This window comes from Furipterus horrens, unplaced genomic scaffold, assembly GCF_987537825.1.
Source record: "Furipterus horrens unplaced genomic scaffold, mFurHor1.1.pri manual_scaffold_8, whole genome shotgun sequence".
Lineage (NCBI taxonomy): Eukaryota > Metazoa > Chordata > Mammalia > Chiroptera > Furipteridae > Furipterus > Furipterus horrens.
The window spans coordinates 99,327,355-99,350,736 of NW_028327178.1; the positions used below are offsets into that span (position 1 = coordinate 99,327,355).

At 49.6% G+C, this 23,382-nt stretch overlaps 1 protein-coding gene across 2 annotated transcripts in view; it reads right to left on the reverse strand.

The window, feature by feature from the left end:
- Window positions 1-23,382, reverse strand: part of JPH2 (junctophilin 2) — a 59,751-nt gene that overhangs the window by 5,563 nt on the left and 30,806 nt on the right. The gene's annotated exons all lie outside the window — the stretch shown is intronic.

Here is a 23,382-nt window from a genome sequence, read left to right on the forward strand (position 1 = left end):
TATATTAAAATATCTAGCAAGTCTATTATCTATTATAATTTTAAAGTACAGATTGGCATAAAGAATATTTCAAGATACCTGCAACAACAGTAATGTGACAAGAAAATATATGTGATTTCTACTGGTGACAAAGTCACAGATACTGCTAATACTATTGTAGTTTATTGCTATTTCCATAATTGAAGAAAATGGAAAATTTTAGTTAGAGGCTAGTAAAAAGAAAGATGTAGTTTTCCCATCTCTTGTAAACACTTTTGGTGCTCCACCCTGATCCCTTTATTGGGCAGATGCACCCACCCCAAGACGATGTATTGGCTGCTAATGGCTCATTGCTGTTCCAGAGAATTATTACCAATAGAAGCTACTCTGTTCCAAGGCCAAAACATGCCCCCACCCAACCAGGCAGTCCACAACCAATGACTGATGAAACCCCAGTTCCCTCTAACCCCAAGAGGAACTAAAAAACTCTATGATACAAGCCAGGCTCCAGGGTCCCCACAGGAGGCAGGATGCCAGGTAAGTCCACATCCTTGCTTAGTTACCTTCTTATCCACTCATGCTTTTTTAGTCCCTTCTTGCCTGAGGGTGTTCCCTCATTACCCAGGTGCACAAAAATCTCTATCACAGACTCAGCCTCTACGGAATCTAGTCTAACACAGCATCCAAGTTCATGGACTCCCTGGATGACATCCAGAAAACCCTCTGTGGACTCCAGGTTAAGAAACACAGTGGAAGGAACCTGGGTCCGTAAATGACTATTGCATAGAACACAGTCCCCTTCCACAGTCCCACGCTGGGACATTTAAGCATTAAAGTTAAATATTAAATGTGGAACTCTTTTTTTAGCACCTGGAAATTTTTATTACAATTTATTATTTTTTAATTGGAACATTTAAACAAATCTTAAACATGCATTGCGTTAAGCGCCTGAGATTTCAGGGATATTTGTTTCAGCTGTTAGTCTAGCCTGACAGAAGCATTTACTAAAATAATAAGAACCCCATTTAAGAATGGGCCAGGCACCGTACTAAAGGAATTTTGAAGATTAGCTCATGCAGTCATCACGATGCCTTAGAAACCCGGTGCTCTTATATTTTCCCTATTGTACAGAAAAGAAAACTGAGGTTCAGAGAGGTTAATTAGTTTGCCTTTGGTCACAGAGTCATTAAGTTCAGGAGCTGGGATTGTGAACCCGGGTGACTCCAGAACCTGCGTGCAAAAGTATGTGCCACGCATGGCCAGGGGTTGAGGACAGAGGTCCCTATGGACAAGACAAGCCCGGTCCCTGCCCTCACTGTCAAACAACAGAAATTATTGAATAAAATGAAACTGAATTAAAAGTACTTCATTGCCATCATGAGACATACCATGAAGGAAGAGGACAGAGTGCAATGAAAATGCAGAAAAGAAAAGACTTGACAGAGGTGGGGATGGTCAGAGAAGGTTTTCTTGAGGCTGTGACATTTGAGAGCTGAAGACACACATAAATGAGGCCCATGAGAGGTGAGGTGGGGGCAGGTGGAGGGAAGAGCATGTGCAGAGACCCTGAGAGGGGGTAAGAGCTCAGTGCCTTTGAGGAATTGAAAGGTCTAATCAGTGTCCACATGTGCAGATGAGGTAATTCCTCGGGGAGTTGATACACCTGTGTCTCTGTAGCTCTGTCCCTGGCACACAACTGGGCCCCCAATAAGGGAGGTAAATTTTATTAAGCTCCTACCACGTGCCAGGCCCTTTACATGATCTCTTTCAACCCTCAAAACCGCCTGGGAGGTAGTTTTTACTGTCCTTACTTCACAGGTGGGGAAACTGAGTCTCAGATAGGCATCTCGCCCGAAGATGCAAAGTAACAGTTAACATTTACAAAGCATTTACTACATGCCAAGGGCTTTACAGAAAGTAACTCATTTAATTCCCCCGATAACTCCATGTGGCAGATGTTATTACCATCATCCCTCTTTACAGAGGAGAAATCCAGGCCACAAGAGTGTTTTAAGGGTATCACCCAAACTTACACAGCCAGCGAGGGACAGAGTGGGATTTCAGACCAAGGCATTCTGGGACCTAGAGTCTGTGTCTTTAACCACAGGCTACGTTTCCCCTCAATGGTGAGTGGTGGAGTTCAAGTCCAGGACTGTCAGATTCCCAAGCCTCTGGCCTCCCCACCCTGCCATACTGCTACAAGAATATTTACCGAGTGAAAGCATACGTAAGTGAACACACACATGCCCCTATGTATGGGCCAGGGAGCAGCACAGGGATCGGTTACGAGCCTGGCTTTGCCCTCGCCAGCCCTGGGTTCCAATTTTGGCTTCGCCAATGCTGGGGCCAGGTTGAGTCCTTCAACTTAGGCTCTAAATATAGGGGGATGCCAAAAAAAACCTTGGTAATCTAGATAAATCATATTTTAAAGCAATCTTTTTTTAAAGCCAAAATGCATGCATAAAAAAATAATCCTCGATGAATAAGCTACAAGCAAATTAAAATAAAGATCGGATCAGACCCGCACTTGTAAGGACTCCCTCTGGGAGTCTAGGACCTTGGGGGCATGGCTTTGCCTCTCTGTGCCTCAGTTTCTTCATCTGTAGGATAATTCTCCCCTTGTGGAGTTGCTGTGAACACTGAGAGGCAGCATATGAAAGAGTGTAGCCCAGGATGGGGCTGATGACGATGACGATGATGATGATGATGATGATGATGATAAGTGGACGAGGAAGAGGAGGAGAAAGATGTGGAGGAAAAAGGCATTTATGACATCAAACTGAGCGTGGTATGTGCGTTTCCCCAGGCTCACATTGGCCTGTCCATGGGTACATGTGATACAAAGTTCTAAACTTTTCAGAGACACTTCCCTGGAAACCTGAAACCCCAGGTGGGGGGAGCCGGACCCAGCTGGGTGAACAGTCCAGCTGAGAAAATGCCCTTTTTTGGTCATGCGAGCTGGGTGAGCCTGCTTTCCGGGCGCTCTGGGACGGCGCTGCCAGACTCCTCAGGCTGGAATGGCAGCCTTCACACTGAGCCCTGGAAGATTCTGGGGGGTTCCTCTGTGGACCCTCCATGGCGCCAGAACCGGGGTTGAGAGCAGGGTGGCCACACAGCACACTCCTCTGTCCCGTCCATCAGTCTGGCCAACTGATTCCTTTATCAGCCCCCCTCTTCCAGGCCTCCGATCTCTGGTGTGACTCCCCAGCACCCCGGCCTTCCAGCCAGGAATCCTGGGGTTCTCCCGCACCCTCCACCTTCATCTCCTTTCCGCATCCACAGCTGTCCATCACCCACTCTGGTCTCTTCTGCTCCATCTATGGCTCTTGAATTTGTCCACTTCTCCATCCTTCTGTCACTCCTCTTGCAAAACCCCCACCCCCATCCCTGCCTCCCTGCAACTGATTGCTTGCAATGGGCTCCCTACACTGATTGCATTCAGGGGGCTCCCTACACTGACTGCATGCAGTGGCACCGAGGTGTGAACTTGCTTAACCCTCACAGCCAATGGCTTCACCTGTTACTTAAAATATTTGCAAGGCTCCCTACGTGCTATATTGTCAAGTACAAATTACTTAGCTCCACCTTCAGGGCTCTCCAATCCTGGGCCCAAGGCAGTCTTGATGGGGTATATCTGGCAGCGCCCAGGGTGAAGGGCAGGCAGAACTGCTGTCCCAGAGGGTCTTGCTTCTAATTCAGTGCCCCTCACAGTGTGGTGCACAGCCCCAACCCCCCTCATCACCTGGGAGCTTGCTGGAAATACAGATTCTTGGGCTCCTCCCCAGCCCTCCTGAATCAGAATTTCTGGGGGAGAAGCCCAGGCATCTATTTCATAAGCTCTCCAGAAGCTTCTGCTACTCACTAATGTTTGAGAAGCCCGCGCTACACAGACAGAAAATCCAGCTCTATCTTGGGCGGTCCCAGCCTGCTCAACCCCAGGAGCCTCAAGCGTTTCTCTTTCAGCACCTGGATCCCTCCCTGAGCCCGGGGCCTGCTGGGCCAACGCAGGAACAGTTTCTTCTTCTGTGCGTGCTCCTGGTGCCGGGGCCCACGCCCCGGGGCGGTCTCAGAGGACGGCGCTGCCCCTGCTGGGGGTAAGGGAAGGAGCAGTAACTGGGGCAGGGGGAGGGGCAGGGATCAGCCACTCTTCTTGATTTCATTCGGATTATCTTTCTTATCTTTCGTCAGCAGGGTTAAAAATAAGGCTGGTGGTTCAGGGATAGGGGCAGGGTCTGAGCCCCAGGGAACCACTTCTGAGAGCATCCGCCCCTCACCTATAGCCCCCCTTGCTGCCCAGGTGTCTCCCCCAGGCACTGGTGGCTTCTTTGGGCCAAAGGGAACCGCCGCCAGGCTTACCCCTGACACCAGCCTTCGCTCAGGCTGGTCCCCCTTCTGGAATGCTCTTTCCCCCAAGCTCAAGACCCTTCTACATATGGATTCATTCATTTACTACAACTTCATGGAGTGCCTGCTATGTAGTGGGCGCTATTCCGGGCCCTGCAAACACAATAACAAACCAAAACTCCAAAAATCTCTGCAGGAGTCCCACCCTTTTGCAGAGAGGGTCGGCAAATCCTGGTGGTGGGCCAGGCCAACCCGCTGCCTATTTTCATACCACCCATGCGCTCATAATGGTTTTTATATTTTTAAACAGTTGAAAGAAAAGACAAAAGAGTAATATTTTCTGACATGTGAAAATTATATGGAATTCAATTTTCAGTATCCATATAAAGTTTCATTGGAACACAGCCACACCTATTAGTTTATGTATTGTCTAGAATTAAGTAGTTGCCATAGAGACTGTATGACCTGCCAGGTCAAAAATATTTACAGTTTGGCCCTTAAAGAAAACTTTTGCGTTGGCCTGCGAGCCAAGTGTTGCTGGTTCAATTCCCAGTCAGGGCACATGACTAGGTTGCACATCAGGCCCCCAGTTGGGGGCACGAGTGAGAGGCAACCACACAGTGATGTTTCTCTCCCTCTCTTTCTCCTTTCCCCTCTCTCTAAAAATAAAACAAACAAATTATTTATTAAAAAAAAGAAAACTTTTGCCGACCTCTGTTGTAATATGTTCACTCTATAGCTGCCTCTTCTATTACTATTACTACTAATAATAATCTAGTATTTGCAGAGCACTCTGTGCCCAGCTCTGTGCTATGGCTGCCTTTATCTTTATACATGTGACCTCAGAGAGGTGGAGTCACTTTCTCCAGGTCACACAGCTAGAGAGTGAATCTCTGCCCAAGTTCTTACCCAGTACACCAAGCCCTCTTGCCACTAACTCTGGCCAGGTCTTCCAAGTGCCGGGACCAGGGATGGGGATGAATAGGACCCAGCAGCCTACTTTATCTCTGGCAAGTCAACCATGCAACATCTCCAAAAAAATCAACAATGAACAGGGGCGTGGAGCAAAGCCTCTGGACCACATGGTGGAGTGGCTAAGAGAGGCAGCTCTGGCCAGGTCAGGTTGCCTGGGTGCAGGTCCTGACTCTGCTTCTTATATCCTTGGGCAGGGCTGAGTCCGCGGAGCCCCGGTCTCCTCACCTGTAAAGTGGGGATAATTACAACATCCACCTGGGTGAAACGCTGTAAGAAATAAATGAATGAACGGCAACATGGCCCTTAGAACAGTGGTCAGGACACAGGAAGTGCTATAAAGGTGCATGTGAATGAAATAAATAAGAAGCACAGGTTTTGGAGAAGACTGAAAGAGTATCCTGAATGTACTCAATGCCACTGATTTGCTCACTTTAAAATTAGAAGAAGAAAAAAAAAACGCTTTGGAACAAGTTGTCCATGGTCGCTTTGGAGGACAGAGGCAGATTAATCTGCAGGCTGCGGAGGTGCCCGACAGGGACAGTGCTGCCAAGCGTCTTCCTGACCTGCGGATGCTTCAAATGCCACTGCCCTGCCCTCTCCCAAAATAGCCCCTAATCCTGGTTCTGCATGGCTACTGCCCCCAGAACAATCAGGTCCCAGTAAAATGAGAAGGAACACAGCTGGGCTGTCTAGCCACCCGCCCCAAGTCCCTGGGAGAAAGCGCTCTACGTCCTCAAAGATGCAGGCAAGGACCCAGTTAGGGAGCCCTGAGGGACAGGACCTTCTTCCCCACCCCACCCCCTGGGCTCCATTTGGCAAACGTGTGCTAAGTCCCTGCCCTGGAGGTCCTGGCCAGAAGGGTTAAGGGCACAGACTCAAGTCGAAATCGCAGCACTACCTGACCTTGTCTCTCTGGCTTCAGTTTCCTTAACTGTGAAATGGGGGTAAACACTTCACAAACTTACTAGGAGTCTGAAATGAGATAACATAAAAGTGCTTAGCATAAACTGAGCACTTAACACATATTGGCTATCATTATTACTACAGTTTTTGTTGTTATTATAATAATGCTTACTGGCAATTCCCTTCCAAAACTCTATGGACTGACAACAAATTAGGATGTAAACTCACATTCTTGTAGAATCTAAGCATTGTTTCAAGGTTCCCCCATGTAGTAGCGTATATCAGGACTTCATTCCTGTCTATTGGCAAATAATGGGCCATTGTGTGATAACCTATATTCAGTTGACCTGTCCATCAGATGATGAACATTTGGTTTGTTTCCAGCTTTTGCTTACTGGGAGTAATGCTGCTGTAGACACTTGCATACAAGTTTTTATGTGGATGTATGTTTTCATTTCTCTTGGGTATATACCGAGGAGTGGAATTGCTGGGTCATATGACAACTCTGTGTATGACCTTTGGAAGAAGTGCCAAACCAGTTCCCAAGTGGCTGCACCATTTTATAATCCCATCAGTCATGTATGAGCATTCCATTTTCTCTACATTCTCATGTGTTATTGCCCCCATTATTATATCTTTGTCGTACCAGTGATTTGTGAGGTGTTTTGATTTGCATTTCCCTGATGGCTGATGCTGCTGAGCATCTCTGTATGTGCTTCATGGCCATTTAGATGTCTTCTTAGCAGAACTGTCTATTCAGATGCTTGCCTATTTTCAATTGGTTTTATTTTGTCTTTTTATTATTGAATTGTAACAGTTCTTTATATATTCTAGATACATGTCCCCTCTCAGATACATAATTTGCAAATATTTATCTCATCCTGTGGGTTGTCTTTTCACTTTCTTGACAGTGTCCTTTGAAGCATTAATGTTTTTATGTTTAATGAAGTCTGATTTATCTTTTTTTTTTCTTTTGCTGCCCGTGCTTTCGGTGTCATAGCTAAGAAGGCTTTTCCTAACCCAAGGTCATAATATTTACTCCTATATTTTCTTCTAGGAGTTTTATTGTTTTAATTCTTACAGGTAGATCTATGACCATTGCTTCTAATAAGAAAAAAAGGAAAATAAGCTAGGGGTTCACACTGCCCTATGAGGTAGGTACCATATACCCATTTCACAGATGAGGATACCGAGACACAGAGAGGTTAGGTCACTTGCCTATTATTATTACTATTCTTTTTATTAACATTGAGCCAGACCTGGCTCCTTCTCTGGAGGGATGTTGTCTGGTGGGAGAAATAAGACAAGGTACACAGTTTTGAGAGCAGAACAGACAGAAGGCTACAGGGCAGGATAAAGCCCGTCTGGTGGGTTACATGTTCATGATTTGTATTTTGTTATTTTTATGTTATGTAGTATAAACATAAATATATGGTTTAAAATAATGTGGCTTCACCATCAAAATATTTGGAAATTTAAAAAGAAAAACCGCTGTTATAATTCTGGTATTTTGAGGTGGTTGAAGCACAGCTGTATGACAGTGAGTGACTTACATAAAGTCTCTGTGCTGTGGTTTTTTTTTCATCTGTAAAATGGGGACATGAATAGCCTCTACTTCACAGGGTTGTTGGAATTATTGAGCAAATTAAATTACAGGCAAAGCATTTAAAATAGGACTTGGCACAGAGTAGGCTCTATGCAAGTGTTTGAAAAACTTAGAAAGTGGGTTTGATCTAGTGGAAGAGAGGGGCATGGGCTTTGAGTCTGGGGGTGCTGTGCCACCCCCTCAGGCCCTATGTAGAACCTCCCCACCTTGGGAGCTCCGTCTGAAATCCCCAGGCCACAGAGGTGACCTCTTCCAGATCCTTTTATGGTGATCTCTCTCCCTTTCTCAAAGGAGACTGCCAGTCTGGCTGGGAAGTCTCTTGCATGCGTGACCAAGTGTGTGGTCCCCGCCCCGCCTAGAAAGAGGGAGGCAAAGGAACAGAGTTGCTGTTCACTGAGTGCTTGCTGTGTGCCGGACACCTGACTGATGTAGTGGGCTGAATAATGGCCCCAAAGGAATCCAGGGCCTAATCCCCGAACCTGTGAATGTGACCTTATATGGCAAAAGGGGCTTGGCAAATGGGATTAAGTTAAGGGTCATAAAATGCAGGGATTATCCTGGATTACCTGGCTGGTTTGGCTCAGTGGATTGAGCGTCGGCCTGCGAGCTAAGTGTCGCTGGTTCGATCTTCCAGTCAGGGCACATCAGAGAAGGAAAACTCTGACTCCAAAAAACCTCCGCTGCCTTGCGGCATACCTCTTCAGGGGAAAGGCTAAGGGAGTAAACCCCGACAGAAAATCCGGAGCCGGAGTCCCTAAGGCGGTTTGACGTTGTAGTCAACACCGGCAACTCCTGCGGCGCACCTGAAGCCAAGCTGTATTGACTCCGTCTTTCCCTTGGACCCTTCAGCTGCGAAGAGAGGGGGGGTCTGCTGCATGGGCAACAGCAGACCCTCCATATCACCCTGCCCAGGCTCTGTAGCTTCAGCGTCATCGCAAGATGTCGATTCAACACGGGAGGAGACAGATACGATGTCACTCCCGAGTCGGACTGCACAGCCATTCTCGGCGGTGCAGATAGACGCTTAAGAAGCTACACCATCGTCTCTCGAGACGGACGGCTGCCGACGACGGATCCTGGATTATATCCACATGCCCTAAATGTAATCACAGTGTCCTTATAAGAGGAGGGGGAGGGAGATGTGACCAGAGAGAAGGCGAAGGGAGGCTGGAAGCAGAGACTGGGGCAGTAAGCTCTGCAGATGGAGGAAGCGGCCGCAAGCCAAGGAGTGGGGGTGAACACAAGCTGAAACGAATTGGATTCTCTGGTCAGAGCCTCCAGAAGGAACCAGCCCTGCCCACACCTTGACTTTAGCCACATGAAACTGATTTCAGACTTCTGACCTCTAGGACTGTAAGACAATACATTTGTGTCATTTTAAGCCACCAAATTTGTGGTGATTTATTATGGCAACAAAAGGAAACTACAGCAACCTGTGTGATCTCATGTCGTCCTCAAGACAACACACTTTTTAGAAGAAACGCAGGTGCAGAAAATCATCTGCCCGAGGCTCAGAGCTAGCAAGTGCCAGAGCCAACTGGAATGTGAATCCAGGTCTGTCTGGCCCCAGAGCCTTGGCTGACCTATGCGTCTGCTAGCTGCTTCAGGTCACGCCCGCTTTCCAGAAGCGGCCAGCAGCAGAGACAGCCACAGCCCAGCCTGGGGAGTAGTGAGGCCCTGAGTTCTGTCTCCCCAGCGCTCGTCCTGCCTGTCTAGAGCGAGGGCCCCAGGCTCAGGGTTACCAGCAGTGACACCCCTACTTCCCTGAAGACAGGCTGGTCCCTCTAGACCTGAAGGATGACAGATGACTGAGGTCTGGTTACACTTTGGCAAACAGTAAAACAAGACAGAGGGGACCTCTGGCCTTAGTGCTTGTCCCCACACAAGACTGGGCCCTGCAGTCCAACCTGGAACCTATCAACTCTTTTAGAACTTCTGAATGTGCATATAGTACCCTATTCCACAGTAATTAATTAAAAATTTTAAAACCTAGGACTTTTAGAGACAGGCTTTAATTTGTTCCTGACAACCTGAGGGGTAGGTATTATGACTACTAAATAGACAAGGAGACCAGGCTCGAAGGGGCAGCGTGCCCTGAAGGCAGCCACATATCAGGACGTGCAAGGGCTGGGGCTGGCCCCCAGGCCTGGTCTGATCCCCAAGCCTGTGTCTGCCAGGGCATGGTGGGCCCTAGGGGGCATTCCAGTCTAACCCCTGCTATCCCGCAGGAAGAGGGCAAGAACTGGGTTAAGATGGGTTTCCTGAGCTGGCCCTGCTCTACCCGATGTCCTCTTGCTTTCTTGGAGCTGAAAGGCTTGACTGAAATGTAGGCGATGGGATGATATTAGAAATACCTGGCAACTGCTATGCTTGTGGGGAGGTAGTGACCAACCAATGAGAACTGTCCGGAGGCCCCTGCTGTGCCATCTGGTTAACTAGACGCTGGGCCCTGGGAAGGTCAAGGTGAACAGGGCAGTAACGATCAGGGGGAGCTGCTAGTTACAAACTGGTACAAACTGGAGTATTTCAGACCTTTAACAACTGGCATGATGTTACTGGAGTTTCCAGCTGCATACTAACTCCGGATGTAAATATTCCTTCTTTTGCCCCATCTGGTCCCGGAAGCCTTTCCCAGAGGCCACCCCCAATAAATTCGACCTTGACCCCTCTGCTTAAGATGCCACAGTGTCTTTCCCAGTGCGTGAGGGGCAACGTGAAAGCATGCACACAACTTCATGACCTAGCTGCCACCAAACTCAGCCCTCCTGATGGCCAGAAAATTCTGGTTCTTCACATGTGCCCTGTTGTTTCCACCTCTGGGGCTTTTACACACACTGTGTCCTCTCCTGGGAACTCCTGCCCCCACCCTTATCCTGAACATCTTCATTGGGTGAACTCCTCTTCATCCGTCAGGACCCTTCCTCAAAAAAGCTTACCCTGACTGCCAGTTCTCTGCTCTTCCAGTCCCTTGCACGTAGCTGCCAGGTCACTTTATCTCCCTCTAATTAGTCTGTGGGCACCACAAGGGGCAGCAGCCTCACTGCTGTGCCTCTGTCCCCGGAACAGAGGCTGGCACATAGCAGGGGCTCCGGAAATATTGGTTAGGGAAACGCTGTGTTGATTGGATCACGTATGCTTGACTGTGAGACTCACAGAGCTAGAAGGACCCCCAGAAAGCATCTCCTCTCATTTAATAACCACACAGTAACCAGATGGAGAAACTGACACCCAGAGAAGCCTGTGTGACCATTTCTGTTAGGTTCCGGGGGTCAGCAGAGGTAGAGAAGGCTGGCAGCCAAATGCTGAACAAGATGGCTTATTGAGTATGCGACGCAGCGGGCTGGGGTCGGGGCCGACGCCAGCAGCGAGGGTCAGGGGGAGAGAGTTTTTAAGGAGCTCTGAGACTTGGAACACGGAAGCAGCACAGCACAGGCGGAGTTGCCCCGTTGTGCAGCCAGCAGGTTGGCGCTTGGACAGCTGCCATCTCCTGATGGTCGCCTGAGTCTAGGGCAGCTAGGGGCGGAGGGAGGAAGATGAGCTGCCTCATGGTGGGCTTCTACCTCACATTTCCAAGAACTGAAAATTGACCATTGTGATTGCTACTCCATTACAGATGTGTTAGAAGTGTCACTTACCATGTGAGAGGCCTTGGTCTAAGTGCTTACACCTATTTCATCACTAATGCAAACCACCACCTTGTAAGAGAAAGACTGCTGTTATGATCCTCAGTGTAGAGATGAGGAAACTGGGGCTGTCAGCATTTCAATAACGTGCCCAAGAGTACACAGCCAGCGAGGACCAGAGGCTCCAGAACCCACGTTTCTCCGACACTCCACGGTGTGGCCACAAGGCATCTCCAAAGGGGGCGGTAGGCCCTGCTTTGTCTCCACTACGGAAACTGCCCAGGCACCGGCACATAGTAGGTGCCCATGGAAACCTTGGACAATCAAGGTGCCACAAGAACATGATCATGTACCAGGTATTAACAGAGGGTAGAACCCTTGACCCCTTCCAGCCTCTTGCTGTGGTAAGCTGGGAGGCTTCAGACAGGCCAGGAGTGGCCCTCTCCCAATGGGCGTGATTGTTACTGTGCTCCAAGAGGGGACAGGCCTGCTGGAGAATGTCTTCCCCTTTTGCCACTCTGCTCCTTGGGTCCAATGCAGCCAGGAGGATGCCGAATCTTCCTGGGGCCCATCATCATCATTATCATCATCACCATCAATAGGCTAATACTTGTCAAGTGCATAGTGCGTACCAGGCACGATGCTAAGATATTTGCCTGTCATATCTCATTTAGTCCCCACAATATTCTCTAAGGTAGATATCACCATCAATTCCCAATTTATAAATAAGAAAACTAAGAGTGAAAGGGGCCATGGCTGGGTAGCTCAGTTGGTTAGAGCGTGGTCCCAATATGCCAAGGTTGCAGGTTGGATTCCTGGTCAGGGCACATACAAGAATCAACCAATGAATGCCTAAATAAGTGGAACAACAAATCGATGTTTCTCTCTCGCTCTCTTTCCCTTGCCGTCCCTCCCTTCCTCTAAAAACAATAAAAAGAAAAAAAAGAATGAAAAGGGAATGTAACACATCCAACTCACACTGCCCATAAAGGGCGAAAGCCAGGAATTCCAGCGTGGCTAAACACCAAGACAGAAGATGGAAGCATTGTTTACTGTTGGAGTCAGATAACTGGTTTCAAACCCCAGCTCCCCCACTTTCACGTAGTGTGACCTTTGTCAAGTCATGGAACTTCTGCAAGTCTCAGTTTCCTTATCTGTAAAATAGGTTAATAATGGCACTTGGCCACCACTAGAATTTTTGTGAGGAGCTGTGGCATGGGATGTGTATATTCATTTGATCATGGCCAGTGTTTACTAAGCGCCTACTGTGTGCCAGGTCCTAGGGGATACAGCAGAGAACAGGAGAAACTCATCTTCTGGAGCTTCACAGACTAGCCTGGTGCCCGCGCATAGTAGGTACTGTTTTTGTTATTACTTAAGAGATTTTTCTCCCCAGGGGATGAACTTCCCACCCTGGGGGTCCAGGTCTGCTGGGATCACCTGCCCCAGAGAACCAGCTGAGTTGCCTTGGGGCGTGCACCCCAACCCCGCCCCACGCGCCCGTGAGCCAGCCTGCAATGGCATCCCACAGGCCCGAGTCAGCAGACATCTCCTGCCTAAATAAGGACAAGGCGCCCAGGAGAGCTTTCTGTGAGCCTGAGGAATGTGACAGCTGAGCCCTCCCTGCCCAGCACCCTCCCCCGCCTCCGGCCCCTCCCCAGGTGGGGCTTCACGATGGCATTCCATCTTTTCCCAGAACAGCCCCCAGTGTCCCTGACCCCCTCTCACCCACTCCAAGCCGCTCTGAAAACTGATAAGGAGCCTTGGGAAGGAATCCCAGGCAGCTACATCTGCTCCTGGGGGCTGGCACCCCGGCTGCCACAAGGGCTGGAAGAAGAAACCACAGGGCGGGGCCCCACCAGCCACGGCCCTGGAAAATCCGCATCCCTTGGTTGGAAAAGCATTTCCAGAGGTTTTGTTTGGCCTCAGGAGCTATGCCAGGCATGAGGTCTCCAGGAGAGATTCGGACCCGGCTGCTGTCTTCCTGTCACAGAACCACGTCACAGCAGTTATGACTGGGACAAGTCCATGGCTCTTGGTGAGGTGGGGAGGGGGAGACACATCCAACCCCAGGGATCAGGGAAGGCCTCTTGGAGAAGTTCTCGCTGAGGTTGTGGTTGAACAAGAGAACTCTGGCACCAGATACCTGGGTTCAAATCCTATCCATGCTTCTTTGTGGCTGTGTGACCTTAAGCTAGTTACTTTACTGCTCTGTGCCTCCATTTCCCTCTCTGTGAAATGGGAGAATAGCACCAACCTCATAGGGTTACGAGGATTAAAAGAATGGGGATTTAACCTGGTTGCTGTGGCTCAGTGGATTGAGCGTCGGCCTGCAAACCAAGTGTCACTGGTTCAATTCCCAGTCAGGGCACATGACTAGGTTGCACACCAGGTCCCCAGTTGGGGGCGCGAGTGAGAGGCAACCGCACAGTGATGTTTCTCTCCCTCTCTTTCTCCTTTACCCTCTCTCTAAAAACAGATAAATAAAATAAAGTAACCTTGTTAAAAAATAAATTAATTAGTAATTTTAAAAATCAAGAACGGGGATTTGCAAAGTGTTTAGAACAGTAAGACAGACAGATTATGTCCTCAGGCTTTGTTTAGGGTGACTGGAGAACTTACCATTCAAACCAGGGCACCCAAGGGTAAAAGGGTGGTTGTTAACAGGACCCAGGGCTGTTCCGGGCAAAAGGATATGTGGTCGCCCCAGCCTTGACCACACAAAGGGGCCAAATGAGGCTGAAGATCAGCGACTATGTCTGTCATTTTTGTGTGCCCCCACACAGCAGGTACACACAAGCGCTGTTGAGGTTTTTGTTTCTTTTAACAGATCTGACCTTCAGATTTCCCAGGAAAAATAAATAACACTTACAATGAGGACATTTAAAACCAAGACTTGTGCTAGAGGCTAAGGAAAAATCAAAGCTTTTGATGCATTAATGAAGAGATTTATTGAGCTCTTATTGTGGTCCCTGCCTGGGCCCAGGGAAGACAGACAGATGGGGAGGGTAAAGAGGTGCCTGAGGGAACAGAATAAAGAAGTAAAGGATTCCATTCTTGGTGGCCAACCATGGTGGGTCAGATAGAAGCAGGGATTAGGAGACAGGGCCAGAGACAGAGAAAAGACACCATCAGGGAGGGGTCAGGTCGTGGGTGGGCCTGAGGAATGTGCCAGTGGAAACAATGGAATGGGTGGAGGTCACCGTGGGGAAGGGCAAGGGGCAAAGGCAGAGAAGTGGGCAGGGGGCACCTATGGGAAGGAAAGGGCATGTCACAGTGGCTAGGGACCAGTTTCTGGGACCAGATGCCAGGCTCCACGTCCCATCTCCACCCCTTGTGCTCCAGCTGACCTCTGGCAACTCATGTGGCTTTACTTCTCCGCAGCAAAAGAATAGAGCTAATGATACCATGATACCGTCGACCTTCACGGTTGCCCGGAGGGCAAATGAGGTGGTGCCCGTGAGATTCTGCTCAGTCTGTGGCGTGCTGCAAACATGAAGTGCGAGGGCCCCACGGACTGGATTTTTGTCTACTTTGTTCACTGATGAATCCCCAGCACTTAGAACAGCATCTAGGCCATAGTAGGGGCTTAATAAAAATGTGTTGAATGAATAAACAGTAGCCATTACTAGTACTGTAATTACTATGCAGTGATAGGTCTGGCCTGTCAGGAGCAGAGGAAAATAAAGGAGACTCTTATAGACAAGGAAACAGGCCCTGACAGGTGAAGGGATTTGCCTGAGGTCACACTGCCAACAAGTCACAGATCAGGAACTGATTCCCTGGCCAGGATCTCCAATCCCACCTCCTTCCATCCTTCTTCCTGCTTGCCTTCTATAAGCACTTCCTAGGTGCCTATCTACCAAGTGCAACGCAACAGGGATAAAGAAATTTGAAATCAGAGTTCCAGCCATAGGAGCTTAGTCTAGTAGAGAAGATCTATAGGAAAATAATCTAGCTTAGAACGTGCAGCTTCTAGAAGAGGGAGCCCCCCCAAAAAAAACAGAAGCTGGGGAGCTTCCCTGCAGATAAGGCCTCTGAGCTACAGCTTAAAGCAGAATAGTACAGATGGAGAAGTCAAGCCAGGAGCTAGGGGTGTTTTGGGTCTGCTCACTCAAGCCCTTGCCTTCCAAGAGAACTGATATTATCACACATCTTCCCAGCTCTGCCTTCAGGGGCTGGCACATTGGTAGCTTGAAATCGGCCATAGTGGCAATATTTACACTGCGGAAATTGGCAAGCCCCAGGAAGCAGGGTTCTCTGCCACCCACCCCCACACCCAGCCCCTTAAAGAGCTATTCAATCAGCAAACTATTTGCCAGAATAGACATTAACTAGAAAATAGTTAATTATCTCAGTAGCCTCAGACCCTTATATTTCACCTCCTCCCTGGACACCCCCTTGAAAAATAGGTTACTTGCTCTCCTGACAAAAAGCTGTAGAGGTTTGTTGTCTCTGACCACAAGGTCCCCTCTCCCCTATCGATCACAGGACAATTCTTGGAGTGAATCTCAAGCAGCATCTGAGTGTAAAAAAAAGCACCTGCAACTTGCTCAGGAAGGAGCTGGGAGACACCCCCCGCCCCCAACCAGGCTGTGTACAGATGTCCTCTCTTCTCCCTGTGGGTTTAATAAAAGTTAAAATATTTTAAAATAGTACAGAAATAATAACCCAGATGATGCATGGATGGGGTATGGCTGAGGGAGGTACATCAGTGACTGGCACTTGGGAACTCTGCCTTACCCCACAGTCACACCTCGGTGCCTTTGCCCACGTGGGTCCCCCTCTGCCTGCCCTTCCATGCTGACCTCATTGGGCTGCCTTGGCCTCAGTCGGGCCTGAAGTCATCTCCCAAAGAAGCCATGGCAATCGTAGCTGCACACGGCTGGGGCGTGGGAAAGGTCAAGCAAGGAAGCAAATCTGGTTGGCTATTTTTCCCGAGCACAAGGCAAAGAGAGCTTGGCGCCCCAGGAAACAGAGACCCTCAGAGGGCAGAGACTTGCCCAGGGTCATTCAGCAGTCAGTGGCAGAGGTCTTCTCCCCTCCTACACTGTGGATAGGAAGAAAAAACAGGACAACCACCACAGACAGCCTTCGATCAGTAACTGCACTTCAGGGAATTTATCCTAGAAATATACTAATCTGTGGGTAAAATGCTGAGTGTACAAACAGCTTTTTGCAACAGAGCTGAATTCTGGAAACTACCCAAACAAACCTGTTTAACAACAGGGGCCTGATTAAATAATTTTTATGTTTTATATAAATGGAATACTATGCAGGGGTTAAAAAAAACTGGTCAAGTTCTTTATTTGGAAAGATATGAAAAGATCTCTGATCTATACACAATGAAGAGAAAGAAGCAAAATTCAGAATAGTATTTTAATAGGCTAACTCTTATGTAAGAAAGAAGAAAAATGGTATCTAAATGTGCATTTGCTTATTTTAGGTGGAACTGTATGAAGGTGCCATTTTCTAAGTCAAACATGGTCAAATATTAACTACTTTCTAAGTTCCACCTTAATATAGGCATAAAGTAACTCCGCAAGGGAAGAAACTGCAAACAATAGTTGCCTATTGGGGGCAGGGGTTGGCAACACCAGGAGAACAGGGCAAGGAGACAGACCTTACATTGTTATACCTGGGGTTTGGAGTCATGAGAATGTGTAAGTATTTTAAAATAAAGGAAGAAGTCATCAGGGCTCCGGGCGGCTTTCCTGTCTCCCGATGCTTGTCTCTGTATCCACCCCAGTGCAGGCGGTCAGGGAAGAATTCTGCAGGGCTGGAGCCCAGGGACTGCCCCAGGTGAGCCTCTGATAAAATCCCTTCTCGAGGACCCTCTCAGTGGTGTTTCTGACCCTCTGCCAGGTGGGTCAGAGTTCAGGGACCCCCACCCTTGGCCAGGCTCCTGGCAAGGCCCCAGCAACCCCCATGGGGTGAGGGTTTGGGCAGCGAGCTGCCGTGACCTTGTGGTAACACCATCGTCCCAGATAGGGTTTCACAAGCGAGTGGGGCTGATGGGAACAGCACCTCAGCAGTAATGTGATAAGATGTGGCTTGGCCCAAGTGGCTGTGGAGATGGATCCCCACTGCAGCCCCTCCCTGCCAGTGGTGACCCCATTCCACACCCCTCCTCTGCAGAAGGAGAGGGCCTCTCCCAGGGGGGACTGCTGGGGTCACGGAAACACCGCAGCGATCCCAGCAGTTTTCAGCCGGTCTGGGCTCTGGTTCTTCATTCAGCAGCAGAAGGAATGGATGAAGAGCGAGCAATAACAGTTACAATAATAAAAATGGCAACTGTGCCAGGCAAAGTGATAAGGCCTTTACGTGGGTTAGCTCATCTCTCCTTCCAACACCCTCAGCAGTAAGCAGTGTACCCAATTTCCAGCACATTCCACACTTGGGGAAACTGAGGCTTAGGGAAGTGACTTGCTGAAGGAACCAGTGTTCTCTGACCCCAAAACCTGTGCTATTGATCACTAAATGGGTCTGTGCCTCTGTTGCTCCAACTGGAAAATGGAGAAAGTGGGGAGACGTAAAAACGGAGGTTGAGGAACGGGACTGGAGAAGATTAAATCAGAGAAGATGCTTGGGATTAAGATCACAACCTTTAGCCCTGGCTGGTGTGGCTCAGTGGATTGAGTGCCCATCTGCGAACCAAAGGGTCGCCGGTTCGAGTCCCAGTCAGAGCACATGCCTGGGTTGTAGGCCAGGTCCCCAGTTGCGGGTGCGTGATAGACACCTACACATTAATGTTTCCCTCTCTGTCTTTCTCTCTCCCTTCCCCTCTCTCTAAAAATAAATAAGTAAATAAATTTTTTAAAAAGAGCACAACCTTTAAATCTGCGGGGACATCTGGGCCAGACATTGCTAGCAGATCACCAAATCCCCATTCTCCCCTGTTCTCCACTAACAGAAGATTAATGTTGTTTAGGAAAGCAATATGTCCGGCTAAAAAGCTAAAAACATTCACCTCCCAGAATCCTTGCATCTAAGGAAGCCCACGTCACCCATTCTGGAGAATGAGGTATAACCCCCTGGGTGGGCTTCGGTTCCCATGAAGAGAAGCTGTTGCATTTCCAGCTCTGTCCTGGGGTGCAGAGGTGAAGCTAGGGATCCAGGGGCCGTCTCTGGGTAAAAGAACAGAAGCCACACTCTAAGGAGAGCAGAAGGGAAAGATAGACACCGTCACGAAGCTGCCTCTTGGATCTTCCCATGAGAAGATAATCCCAGTGGCTAAGACGCTACGGGCAGCGTCTGTCACGTGCAGCTGACCTCAGTTCTAAAGGACATAGTCCCTGAGGGCAGAACTGGGACCGGTGCTTAGAACTACAAAGAGGCAGAACATTCCTCTGGTTTTGGCAAATCCAAAAGTCAGAGCTGTCCAAAGTCAGGCTGGATTGTCTCAAGAGGTGGTGAGTTTCCCATGTCTAGAGATAGAGAAGCAGTGACTGAAGGGCCACTTGGCAAGGGTGCTGGGAAAGGCATTCTGACATTGTCTGGGGCTGGACCAAATGGCCTTGCATACTTTAGTCATACCCACTTTGGGAGGTGAGGAAAGGACCCCAGGACATGTGCCCAGTTATGCGTGGGCAAGGTTGTGGCCCTACGCTGAATGACCCACAGGGCCCTGCTAAGGCATGTCAACTAGGACTTTGAGCAATGAGGGAAATGGTCTATATTGGTGCCATCCAGCACGGTGGCTGCCAGACACTTGTCACACAGCTCCTGCAACTGAAGAATGGAACTTTAAATTTATTTCATTTCAATTAATTTCCATTTCAATTGCCCCATGTGGCTAGAGGCTCCCATACTGACACAGTGATCTGTCCCCACCCCACCCCACACTCTCTCTGGCCTCTTGTACTACTGCCCTTCTCTCTCGTCCACATCAGCCACGCCTGTCTCCTTGCTGTTCCCAGAACCTACCAGGCATGTGGCCACCTTGGAGCTTTTGCCTTGCCCTGCCCTGTGTTGGGCTGCTCTTCCCCCAGATAACCCCTTGGCTAACTTTTTCAACTCCTTCGTGTCACTTTCTCAATGAGGCCTACCTACCCTGACCACTTATTTAAAGAAACAACTCGCTCGGTAATTTATTATGTCTGCTGAGCTGTCTCCGCAACTGGAATGTAAATCCCATGCAGGCCAGGATCTTCAGCTTTTCTTCCCCTACCTGGCATACAGTAGGTGCTCGATAAATATTTGATGAATGGGTTTGAAGGCTTAAATAAGCCAAACTGAAGGTGCCTCCCTTTGTGAGATGGTTGAGACCTGATACTAGTCTCACAGATGTGCAGGGTGCTGTGCCTGCTGCAGTGAACATGGCAGATACGGTCCCTGTCCTTATGTACAATCAAATAGGAAAACAGTGAGTGGGGACAGTGGGGGCAGGTGGCGGTTGAGGCAGGGACACACGGTGTGCTAGGGACACATAAAACAGGGAACCCAGACCAGATGGGAGCTCAGAACTTCCCCAAAGAAGAAACATTTGAGCTGTGTGAGGCCTGAGGAACAAGGTAAAGGAAGAGCATTTCAGGCAAAGGGAACCGCATGTGCAAAGGACCGCGGGCAGAAGAGAATGGCCCTTTGAAGGTGGCTGAAGGTGAGTGATGAGACGGGCTGATGGTATAAGCTGGAGCTGGACAGGGTCTTGTGGGCCAAAGTAAGAAATCTGAAGCTCTTCTCGAGACAGACACCCTCAATGCCCATATTGCATCTCCTCAATCTACCACTAAATTCACCCACAGGTGTGGAAGACAGCTCCCGGGCACGACCAGCATCCCGCGACGTTTTCCGCTTTCTGCCCAGGGCCTGCTCTGAGGCTGCGGATTGCCCCTCCCCCTCCCCGAGTGCAAGCACAGCTGTGGGTACAGGGGCATTTATGCCCCCGGGGAAATCTTCAGTGAACTGGGGAGGAGCCAGTGGATAACATTTTGCACATCCCACCCCCCCACCCCCATGCTCGGTGCACAACCCTGGGGGACGCTCTGCACCGAGGACCCAGCCTGTGGCCTGCAGTGATGACTCAGTGACAACCATGTACATTGGCTCTTCCTCCTTCCCTGTCTCACTCGACCCACTCGCTTCCGCTAGCCTGCTCCTTCCTGGCATCGCCTCCCAAATCAACTTACCTGCACCCCAATCCTTGTCTCTGCTTTCAGGGGAATCCAAACTAAAGACCCCTTGAGAGTTTTGTTCACCGGAGTGGCATGGCCAGGCTTACATTTTGCAAAGCTCACTCCAGCTGTCGTGTGGAGGAGAGCATATAAATAAGGCAGGGAGAGGGGGGAAGAGCTGAGGAGGGGCCCCGGCAGTGGTGTGGCGAGAAGGGCTGGTGGCCGCCCGGACAGAAAAGAGGTTGGAGACTTGGTTCCCCCTCAGGACCGGAGGCTCGGCAGCTAGGTGGGGTGATGTGGACGCTTGGCCCAGGACCCGCCTGGCTGTGACAACCAGCCTCACCAAGTTCCATCTCTCAAGCCAGCCTGGCTCCAGAGACCTGTGGCAAAGGAGCTAATTTTAGAGAGCTGGGTGTTTACTTGAAGGATTTGAAGGTTGGGCTTTATTTTTAACTCCTCTCCCAATAGCAGGGACTCACTGGTATGGACTTAGGAAGTCAAGTGGAAGTTAGACTGGGCTTTTGAAACCCCAGGGGAGCAAAACGACCTCACTGGGGAAAGATGAAGCTTGGAGGAGGAGCCTGCTGGCCTCTCATATCCTGGGTCTTGTGGGAAGAAGAATGATGATAAAACTGGCCAAGGCCTCTCCTTATTGACCACCCACTGAGTGCCAAGACTGTGCAAAGTCCTCTACACACATCATGTCATTTAGTCCTTACCACAGCCTGGGAGGCAAGGTGTGACTGTCCCCATTCTACGGATGGGGACAGCGAGGCTCAGAAAAGACGAGACACACAGCCAGCAAGCAACCGAGCGGGATTTGTACCCAGTTTCTCGGCCTCCCCAGCCTATGCTCTCAGCAGCTCCGCCACACAAAAGTACGGCCAAGGCAGGGCAGCAACATGAAGTGTTAGGGCTCACAGACTTTCGCTTCCAACCGTGGTTAAGGGGGGAAGTCCAGGTCAGAGAATTTGAAGCCGTGCTGTGCCAGGTGTTCTGGGACTTGGGGCGAGTTTTCCCTCCATGAAATGGGTTAATACAATGAACGGCACCTCCCTCATGAGGATTAAATGAGAAGATGCAATCAAGGGGATTAGCACAGAGCCTGGCACTCGGCAGCGAGGTCGGGGCCCTGAGCTGTGCCAGGCACAGTCCTAAGAGCTTGATCCTCTCATACGCCCCACAAGGAGGGTTCCCTTATGACCCCATCTTAGAGATGAAGAAATGGAGGTACAGAAAGTTCAGGGGGAAGTGACTTGCCTCCACAGCCAGCAGGTGTCCAGGACTAAGAACCCAGGCAGCCGGAACCTGAGTCTGAGCCCTCAGGCCTGTACCCTGCGGCAGCCACTACCGTTCTCATGATGACAACGGTGAGCCTAACACCTCTGTCTGGGCCATTCTGGCATTGACCCCTGAGTCCCTGAGCCTGCTTGAGGCCAGGCACTGGCTTCATATGGTTGGACCTTTCACTGAGACCTGGGGAAACCCTTGTATTGGAGAAAAGGGGTGTTTTTCTCCCAAAGTTGCAGGCTGTTGGCCTGTCTGTTTTCTAACTCTGCTATTTAGGCTAAAAAATCAATCTGGAAAGATTCTGGAGCTGGAGGGTAAGCACATTTCATAGAGCTGGGGGGCGGGGGAGATAAAACATCCTTTCGCACCTCCAGAGCCCTGTCCCCTTCAGAGATGATTTATCAAACGTGACCCAGAAGCCAACGGAGATTTCACAAGAGCCCTCCAGCCACACTCCTCTCTCTTCTGAGCCTGACTCACTTCTTCTCTGGGCCTCAGTTTCTCCATCTGTGAAATGAGCACATGGGCTGCACCTTCCTGAAGGTGCCTTTCAGCTCTGACGGCTTTCCCTGGGGACTGATGGTAGCTCGCGGCGTCTTTCCTCTGGTTCTCCACTCCCCAAGCCTGGAAGGCCTGGCTCTCCCAAACACAATGTCCCTGTATTTGAACACAGCCTGGCTGCTAGGGACCCAGGCAAGCAGTGGAGTCGCACGCTGCCTCGTGTATGTCACGAGAGTCTGGCTCTGACAACTCAGGACATTCCGTTCACCCCGGCCTCCAATCTCTGGGAGCAAAGGGATTCTGTCCATCTGGCAATTCTCAAGGGAAGGATGTGATGCAGGGCAGGAGTCTGGGGTCGGGGGCCTGTCCGGCATTTCAAGGCCGTCCCTAGGGAGTTTAATCCCGATCAGCAGAACCTCAGGAAGAGGGCCAGAAACGGAGAGAGCAAGGGCGAAGTTTTGCCTCTCTGGGCATGGGCAGTGAATAATGGTCACTGGGCTCAAACAGCTTGGCAAAGAGGAAAAAGCCTGACAATAATATATGGTGTTGGAGCGGGTGTGAGGAAAACAGCCCTCCTGTGCACTGTTGGCTGGGGCTAGAGTATAAGTTAGGTGCTACCCTTTGGAGGTTCACTGGGCTTGAGATAACAGCTAACGTGCACATTCTTTCTGACTCAGCAATTCCACTTCTAGAAAATTTCACCCATAAATGTAGATCTGTGCAAGCAGGGACAAAGACATGTCCCCACCACCCCCCGGCAGACAAATAATCTGCACTACTTGAACAATTATTCTTAAATACCTACTGAGCCGTGGCTGGTGTGGCTCAGTTGACTGAAGCATTGTCCTATAAACCGAAAGGTTGCAGGTTCGATTCCCAGTCAGGGCTCATGCCTAGGTTGTGGGTTCAGTGAGGCAACTGATGTTTCTCTCTCACATCAATGTTTCTCTTCCTCTCTCTCCCTCTCCCTTCCCCTCTCTCTAAAATCAATAAGCAAAATTTCAGGTGAGAATTTTTTAAGATTTTATTTATTTTTTAGAGAGGGGGA